Source organism: Lissotriton helveticus, chromosome 8 (genome assembly GCF_964261635.1).
Source record: "Lissotriton helveticus chromosome 8, aLisHel1.1, whole genome shotgun sequence".
NCBI classification, from domain to species: Eukaryota; Metazoa; Chordata; class Amphibia; order Caudata; family Salamandridae; genus Lissotriton; species Lissotriton helveticus.
In genome coordinates this window covers 1,054,528,253-1,054,538,051 of record NC_136069.1, presented here as the reverse complement: position 1 = coordinate 1,054,538,051, position 9,799 = coordinate 1,054,528,253, and positions in this window count along the sequence as shown.

The following is a 9,799-nucleotide window of genomic DNA, read 5'->3' as shown; positions in this document are numbered from 1 at the left end:
ACTAAGCAACTTTAATCCTCTTTAAGTCATCTTTAAATGTAGTAGTGTGGATTTTTGTCGTTTGTGGTCTTGTGTTAAGTCTATATAAAGAATACTTACTTTTATAAAACCTGTGTTGTGTCCATCTGTAGTGTTTCCACTGTATTACTGTGTATATTCAAAAATGATTAACACACTGCATCCGTGATACGCCTGTCTGCTCGTGCCAAGCTTCCAAGTGGGTGAGCAGGGGTTTTTAAGGAGTGTATTCCCCATACCCTGACTTAGAAGTAAGGGTCCCTATTTTGACAAAGGAGAATACCATTGCCAACTAGAGACCCCCAGATCTAACAGTTTCCATCAAAGTCTTCTTGCAGGGGCTTAGGGCTCTTCGTTCCTTACACCTCAATGTACATTTCACTCCCACTGCATTTTAAGAATCTTTCTTCAACCCATTAGGGTCCAATTACTAACCACAACTTGAGAAAATATTATTTGAATTGCTCTGGTCTCTGGGTTTACACTTTCACCTAGGTTGTTGGGGTTCCAGTCTCTCAGTGACACTCACCTGACTCCAGGTCACCGAAATGAATGATCATAACCCCAGGATCAGGCATTGGCCACGGAGAGACAGCCTGTCGTCCATTTTGAAATCTTTATTATTCTACCATTAGTCATTACAATATATTAAAATGTTTGAGCTAATAGAGTTGATCCTTTTCCATATTTGTTAATTTTGGTCTGATTAGTCTTCTTTTTGAGCATGGGTAAAATCAGCAACATAAAATATACTGGGACAAGGATTTCAAGTTATCACAGATGCATGTTCCCATGATTCAGAAATGTTCTTAGATTTCAAATTATTCTATTTTGTGACAAATTAACTGATGTCTTTTACCTTAACCATAAGTATGATAGGCACTGAAGGGATGAACAAAAGTCCCCTGCAAACATCATGCAGGTGCTAGAAGCATTTGAAACCCAGAGTGGGATACAGTGATAGAGGCACCACATGTACACCTTCTTTACTCCGCGTGGCTACAGTCAACTTGTGAGGTTTCAGAGAAATGACAGTATTAGCAGCAATAATGACGACAATGGCATTGCAATTTCGTTTACATGTCCCTGACAGGGAGAGTCACCTACAGACCTATCCTACCTTTTTAAAGGTAGGAGAGGTCTGTCAGCCCCCTGCAACCGGGTCCTTCACCCATTCATTTGGGACACGGATGTCACATGTGTTTAATGATCTGTTTGTGTAGCGAAAATGTGTGGAGTGTGCAAAATATATTCCATAGCCACATTGGAATCCATTTTGTATTTGCTACACCCAGGTGGTATGTAAATTGAGGGCGAGAGGGAGCCCAGACCATAGAGGGGAATTGCAATGCTCCATCAGGGCATTCCAGGAATCCATGGTAGTGGATCAGACATTTGGGTGTGAGTAGAGGCATAACACATGGTTTCCAGCATGACAGTGATTGGCCAGAATGAGTGTCTGAGAATAGATATGGGCGGTCAACACTCATTAATATATGCAGGGATTTTGGCTTAGATTAAACAAGTGATGTGATTGGTACTTCCATAAAATGGAACAGAAAGGTTTCTCAGAAGGTTGTGATTGGTTGTGAAACAGGTATAAATAAGGTGGCTTAGATAACGTGAAAGCTAGTCAGTAACTCATAGGACATTCGAACCAGGAAACTAAAAGGATAAAGGTCAGTACTGGAAAGGATATCGCCCTGGATGGATAGCCTAGTATATTGATAGGGGGATATTTTAGTGGTGTTTTTAAACCCGTGGTTTGCTGAAAGTGATTTCCAATAGTGCTTGGGGCTCAGTTGTAATGGTGTCACTGTCTCATTCATTTTGGAAAGGAATTTATGTAATAGACAAATGGAAATTGATGTCTTTTTCATTAAAACATTTTTTTGTATAATTGTGGGTCGGATAGAAAGGTATTGGGGTCCTTGAATTAGTTCATTTTTTTGATGAAGAGAATTTTGTAATTGACGGCAATAAATAGGATAATGAAGTAAATCCTTTTGTTATAGATAAGATGAGAGCGCAACACGCCATTTAGTGGTACGAAATTATATCTATGAGGATTTATGAGATAACAACAGGAGCCAGCACTGGGTGGATAACAACATATGGATATTGATTAAGTGAGTGAAACAATTTTCGGGCCGGGGATTTTTACCTGGGAAAAAGGAGGGCAATATAGATTATGTTTATCCTTAAAAATTATTTTTTTAAACAGTGTCTTCTGGAATTGGGAGTAAGGGGTTTGCAAGCATATCATGACATTACCCACTGTCACCTGATCTCCATACATAGGTCAAATGTCTCTTAATGATGGGAACTTTGTGGAATATTAGGCCATTGATGGAATTATCTGATGAATTTGTGAATTTAATTATTTCAAGATTGTTACCTGATCTTCATACAGAGGGCAAATGTCTGTGAATAATGGATCATGGGGAGTTGGTAGGCCATTGGTATAACTTTGGTGACAAATTCAAAATGTAATGGTTCTAAGAATGCATTCATTATGATTGCTTATGGACTAAGACTTACACTGAGATGGTGGAAACACCCAGTGAATGTATTATATTGGTATATATATAGGTACAGAGTTTTGCTGGGGTGTGTTTTATTTTTTTATTTTTAATACATTTTATTAGATATCAGACATGATTGAAACTTCATACAAATAAGCACATAGTCAAGAGCCAAAAGTTCATGTCAGACACCATTTTTCAATTTTCACCCTACCCCCCCCCTTTTGTAACGGCGCAGGAAAAAGGAAGGAAAGAAGAGAAAACAAAGCTAAATTTAATTAGAGGGAAAATAAAAAAATAATAAAAAGAGTCAAAAAGAATCCAGAGAGCTTAAATCTTCATCCAGATATCTGAAACCTTAATTAATTATCACAATTTTCCACTTAGTTAAAGGTTCCCAGATGCGTTCTCCCTCCCTCCGAGCTCTACGTCCTCTTCTCTTGAAAACCAATAGTTCCCATCTACTGGTATTTATAAACTTGCCCAGCCACTCATGCACCTTCGGAGGAATAGGATCCAACCATACAGTAGCAATTGATAACCGTAAGGTAGCCATGGCAGTAAAGAATAATTTACACTCTGATTGAGTCATATTTTGATCCTCAACACCAAGCATTACAGCTTGGGCTGTCAATGAAATCTGGCGTTTAAATATTTGTTCCAAATATTGTTCTACCTTTTTAAGGAGAGGAATCAAACTGGAACAGGTTGCGAATATGTGAATACTATCCACCACGTATTCACCACACGGGGGGCAATTTACCCCTGCCGTACCTCCCCATTGTTGTATGCGGTGTGGAGTTATATATAAATTGCACCATGTCTTAAAGCACTGGACCTGGAGATTTGCAGAGATGGTGGCCGTTTGACTATAGCCTAAAGATTGCTCACATATCTCCTGTCCAGCCTCTAAGCCAATCTGCCAGCGCTTAAAATGTCTATTTAAGTCGTCACTCTGCATATCATTTAATAATGTATAAATCTTGAATATAGTTGATTTCCCTCCCTTAATAGCATCAATTAACAGGATATGTTCCCAGCAAACAGTTTTCCTTAAAAAAAATCTTGAATCTGTAAAAATGTAAAGAAATGTCTATTGCTAATTCCAAACTTCTGTTTTAATTGTTCAAAGGTCAATAAGCCAGATTCTGACACAATGTCTCCAATTACAGTAATCCCATGCGACACCCAGTCACTAAAGTATCCATCGTGAAATATTGCCGGTAACAGAGTATTTCCTACAAAGGGAGAATATATATGAAGCCTACCAACATTACACCGTTTACGTACCATCGACCATACTTTAAAGGCTCCCCACAAAACCTTAAACCTAACCCGTTTAAAATAAGCCAAATCTATGTGCCTAAATAACAACCCGCGGGTTTCCTCTCCGTAAATTAAATGATAAATTGACATATCCAAACAGTCTTGATCCTGAACATCTAGTAATTCGGCAATATGTCTCATCGTTATTGCCCAATAATATATCTCAAAGTTTGGGACGGACCATCCCCCCCTTTCCCTGGGTAATGTCATATATTTCATAGCACGTCGTTGGCGTTTCCCAGCCCAGAGAAACCAGGAGATGATCCGATCCAGCTTTCTAAACCAACTACGATCAAATAATACAGGGATAGCTCTTAGATAATAAAGAATTTTGGGCAGAAATATAATTTTCACCACATTACATCTGCCCATTAATGTTAGTTGAAGAATATTAATCCGACGTGCATCAGCATTAATTCTATCTATCAAAGGAGGCAGGTTGATAGGGATTATCTCATCCGGGTTTGCACAAATTTCTATCCCCAAATATTTGGCATGATTTACCACCCGCGGGTCCATTAAAGTAATTTTATCATTATGAATAATTTGAGCATGGTCTTGGACTGCCGGCCACCTCCCCCCTTAAAACACTGACTGAATTACCCAACTCAACCAGTCGACACATGGGGGTCTTTGGAAGTCAAGGGGGGGTACGGGGCCCCCCCCTGGCCGTATTTATTAAAATATAAAATCAAATCAAAAATTTTAATCAAATAAACATTTCTGACAATTATTAAAATGCACACTTTTCAGAAGATTAGATTGACATCCGTTTCGACATGGTATGATGGGCTAACCTTAACAAATAGCTAGTACAGCGTGTTTCCTAACGTAATCTAATCATCCTGAAAATTAAACTGCATTCTAATATTTTTTAATAAAGTCCTACGGCAAGGTCGCCAACCGGTGTCAGATCCTTTTACAGCTGCGCTCTCACGTTGAAGATGCGCATGCGCAACCCAGGGCACGTTACACCCACGTGCGCTCCCTGAACTCCATTTAACCATAACAGGAGGGCCCAGACACTCGCGCACCTTAGTGACGTCATAGTGTTGTGAGGGGTGGCTACCAGCCTGAGGAAAGCGTAGACTCCCTCCCCCGCACCCTTTAAAACGGGATATCATATCCTGCCCCTGAAGTTCTGAGAGAGACCAATGGCCCCTCCCGCGGGCGGCCCCTTTCGTGAATGGGTCCGCCCCCCCGTAAGGACCTTAAAATGCTGCTCACCGATTAATGACCTTACCGCCAGACACACATAATAAATACGACATTGCTATTCTAAAAGGTAAAAAGGCCTAAGGAGAAAATTGTTAATACACAGCAAAGCACAACACATATACATATACAGATACTCCTGTAAGCGGGAAAAAGGCCTAAGGAGAGAATTAGTTAAATATCACGGCACTGCACAAAATATTTACATCTGTTCTACCTTCCAGTAAACGGGAAATTCAAGGCCTACTGGATCAAACCCCCTAAACCTATAGTCCGGCACATTGACAAACCTGATTCTTACCATTTGCCAGGCCCCAAGGTCTGCTAACAAGGGATGGAGGGTGGGGAAAATTACACGGCCCCACGGTGGGGCGAGGAGCGAGCCTGGGAGCGCGGGCACAAAGAGGCCGCTTCCCGCGCTCCCCAGGCTTTTAACCCTTTCGCCACCGCGACCCCGCCCCCTCGCCCCGGAAGCACACCAGTACTTCCGGGGCGAGGGCGCGGGGCAAGCGGCCCCGAAAGGGACGGGGTGTGGGAGGGGCCGGGCCCCGCCATGCTTGCGTGGGGGCCTATTGGCCCCCCTTGTATCATGGTCTTGGACTGCCGGCCACCTCCCCCCTTAAAACACTGACTGAATTACCCAACTCAACCAGTCGACACATGGGGGTCTTTGGAAGTCAAGGGGGGGTACGGGCCCCCCCCCCTGGCCGTATTTATTAAAATATAAAATTAAATCAAAAATTTTAATCAAATAAACATTTCTGACAATTATTAAAATGCACACTTTTCAGAAGATTAGATTGACATCCGTTTCGACATGGTATGATGGGCTAACCTTAACAAATAGCTAGTACAGCGTGTTTCCTAACGTAATCTAATCATCCTGAAAATTAAACTGCATTCTAATATTTTTTAATAAAGTCCTACGGCAAGGTCGCCAACCGGTGTCAGATCCTTTTACAGCTGCGCTCTCACGTTGAAGATGCGCATGCGCAACCCAGGGCACGTTACACCCACGTGCGCTCCCTGAACTCCATTTAACCATAACAGGAGGGCCCAGACACTCGCGCACCTTAGTGACGTCATAGTGTTGTGAGGGGTGGCTACCAGCCTGAGGAAAGCGTAGACTCCCTCCCCCGCACCCTTTAAAACGGGATATCATATCCTGCCCCTGAAGTTCTGAGAGAGACCAATGGCCCCTCCCGCGGGCGGCCCCTTTCGTGAATGGGTCCGCCCCCCCGTAAGGACCTTAAAATGCTGCTCACCGATTAAGGACCTTACCGCCACAGGCCAGGTAGTTTACTGACTATCTGCCCCCCCCCAAACCGCCTAAACTGACAGGTCATAACTTCCTAATCCAAAAAACCCTCTACCCCTGCTATTTAGTTCCCTATCCCTAGGGCATCCCCGACTCTGTCCACTGGACCCCCCACCCTGTGAGTAGAGCCTCTAATAAACGTCAACCCCTCATTATCAGCCGACTGTTAGTCTACTTGGTCCCGAGATGACCCCCTGTGGGATATTCAGCGATTAATGTGTATGAAATAGTTTCTCAAAACCAAGTGTTGATCCTCTTTATCGAGTGATTCTTCACCGAGTGACTCCTTGCACTCGCCTCGTCCCCCCCCCCCTTTTACGTGCAGCCTGGGGAAAACTGAGCCCCCCCTATGGTGCAGTCTGGGTCCTATCATCTGATGCTATGACCGGGGGTATCCTGGTACTACCATTCTACCCTTCCCACTGGCATACTGTACAGTCTGCTAACCATCCACACCTAGCCACTACGCTCTGGAAAGTGTTAAGTGTATGGCACTACTTTTAGCATGGAAATCCCTACTTCCTGAACGGGTGAAATGAGGCGTTGCATAGGCCTATCATTCCTAGGGTTGCCGAGGCCAGGAATGCACACCCTTGTGTACTGTCCCATCTCTACCGATGTCACTTACCAATTGGTGATCTATGCATATACCATGCTGACACTGGTGGCCCTGCGTGCACAGGCGCCGTTACTGTAGGTATACAATCTCCTGTTAAGGCAAATACTGCCATTTTTTGTGAAACAACATCCTGCTACATTACTGCCGCCAGCCCAATTAAGGGCTTACACACCGAAACAATCAACTCTGTGTTGGCACCTCCTGCGTCTTCTGATCGCTCGCCCATCACACTTGCGTTGTTGTTTGCCATCCTCTACCTGACGTAAGCATCCGTTGGGCTGTCCACCTGTAGCAGCTGTTGTGATGCGGAGCACTCCAGATATCCACCATGGACCCGGCCATACATAAATGAAAAAGACAAAACACAAACCATTAGTGTTTCTGGCGATAACTGCTGTACACGTGCTAGTCTTATATTGCCATCACTTGTTACGTTTGAGATACGATTAGCGTCAGCTGCATACTCCTAAACACTTCCGACTAAGTGTTGAGCATAGCCTCAGTTTGTGTCCCCTGTAGCGTGACTGTATTAGTGTTATTAAGAGTGCCCTGAAAAATGGCCTTCCTTAACGAATACTACCCCGTGTGCCGTGACACAAAGCATGGAGTCCCTAGTGCATACCATAGCGCCCTCATGACTCCTTAAGGATGATTAGGATATCAGTTTAAATGAACAGTCAGTTTGTATTAGCACCCACGCAATCACAACTTGATGAGATATACGTATTCTAAGTATCGAACCCCTCCCGCCTGACTGTTGGCTTCAACCGTGGCTGACAGTGGTAACGCGTAATATAACTAAGGGGCCACCATAACCTATATATATTATTCATATGATACCAGACTGAGCATCATTCCCGTAACAAGTTGCAGGTAACAGGTGGCCCTCCAGCTGCCACACATGATTTTCCAATCAATTCATAGCACACCGCCACCTATTGTAAATCATGATGCAACATTAGTTTCAAGAGATCCGGGTTTAATGTGTTACCGTTCATTAACCCATTCTGCCTCCCCCAGTTCAGCCCTGTTCATATGCAACTCTGTCTGACCCTCCTGCCCATATTAGAGCACCAGCAGTGTCAGACCTTCCTCTTTAGATCCATTCTACTATAGTGAGTCCTTTGCGTGCTCCATGTCCTCTGAGAAAATTACCTGAAACTAACAGGCCTACTATGGAATGGTAATTTCCAGGCTGACATTTGGCACGGCCGACTTACTTAGGCAATAAAATGGGGGGGGGGGGGAAGAATTAAGTGCCAAATGCTGTTAATTAAACACGCAAGTGCACACAGGTGACCCTGAACTAGTATTGTCAATATTCCCGATAGATATATCCCTTACGTGGCCACTTCAGCATGTTACCATTGGTAAGTGGCATTACCTTGGTCCGGGGGCGTCAAAGGTTTTCTACCACTGTAACCAGGCTTAAATCGCACGGTGCCTGGTAACTCGTGCTACACATTTCATAGATCTGGCTAGATCAATGTTTAAAGCATTTAGTACCATCTCCCGAGCATCTCAATGACAAGGGGTACCACTATAAACCAAATGTAAGTAATTCAGACAAAACAGGGCTCCTCGCTCGGAGGTGGCACTTCACACCAAATTTAGGTTTCCATAAGAAATCCACTGGAGGATTCACTCTCTTGGTCCGAGTGGTAAAGCCCTGGAAGTCAATGCCACCTAAGTCTTGCTTCATTCAGTGATGCACAAAGTTCAGAAGAGAAGGGTTGGATGTTCATGAGATAACCATGTGACGCACCCACCACAGGAATGAGCAATAATTAAAACATCAATCCCAGAGCCATCCTGAGGTCCGGGCCCGCCCCATCTAGAAAACAGACCCAGGGACTTGCTGCTGTCATTGTTTCTAAAAATTCCAAGAAACTAACCCTCCACACCAGAATGCCATTCCGGACTGATGAGCGCTGCCTACCTGACAGTCCCTACCGTCGCATTCAGTGATGCATACAGTTCAGAAGAGAAAAGAAAGTTGGATGATTATATGTCAGGCAAACCTCTCACTATGCTCACCTAATTTGGCTCCCTGATCCGGCTAGATCCATGTTTAAGGCCTTCTGAACCACCTACAAATCATCTCAAGGAGGAAGGGGGAACACTACCTACAGAACGTATGCAATGCAGACAAAAAAGGGGGGGCAACACCTCGAATTCCCACTCAAGTTTCCATGAGGGCTCCCTTTCAGGTCCCAATGGCCAAGCCCTGGCAGTCATAGTCCCCTAGTGTTCGTTGCCTTCAGGAATGTTTAAAGTTCAGAAGAGAAGAGTTGGGTGTTCATCAGTTAACCATATGGCGCACCCCCCCTTAGTGAGCAACATTCGACCATCAATACAAGTTCAATGTATGTCATCTGCGTCAATCAGCATGAACCGGCTGTCGGAAAAGGTATAATGTGCAACGCACACCCCATAGGAATGAGCAATAATTCATATATCGATACACGAGCCATCCTGAGCCCTGAGCCCGTCCCAGCTAGTAGATGGAGAAAGAAAATCAAACCCAGGGGAGAAGTTATGGCATGACGTCATGGCCTAAGAGCCTTCCCCAGCTAACAACCTTTAAAAAACTTTGTAGGTATGATGTTACTTGTTGTTGTATCATATATCTGGATGCAATGGCAGAAACAGCAAAAAACACAATTTAAGGCAGCACACCATGCTAAGCCCGGATGTTTGGCTTACGTAATTTGAAACGTAACATCGACGTTCTTGCTGTCCCTACATTCTGGAACAGGGCACCTGTGATAGGGCTCA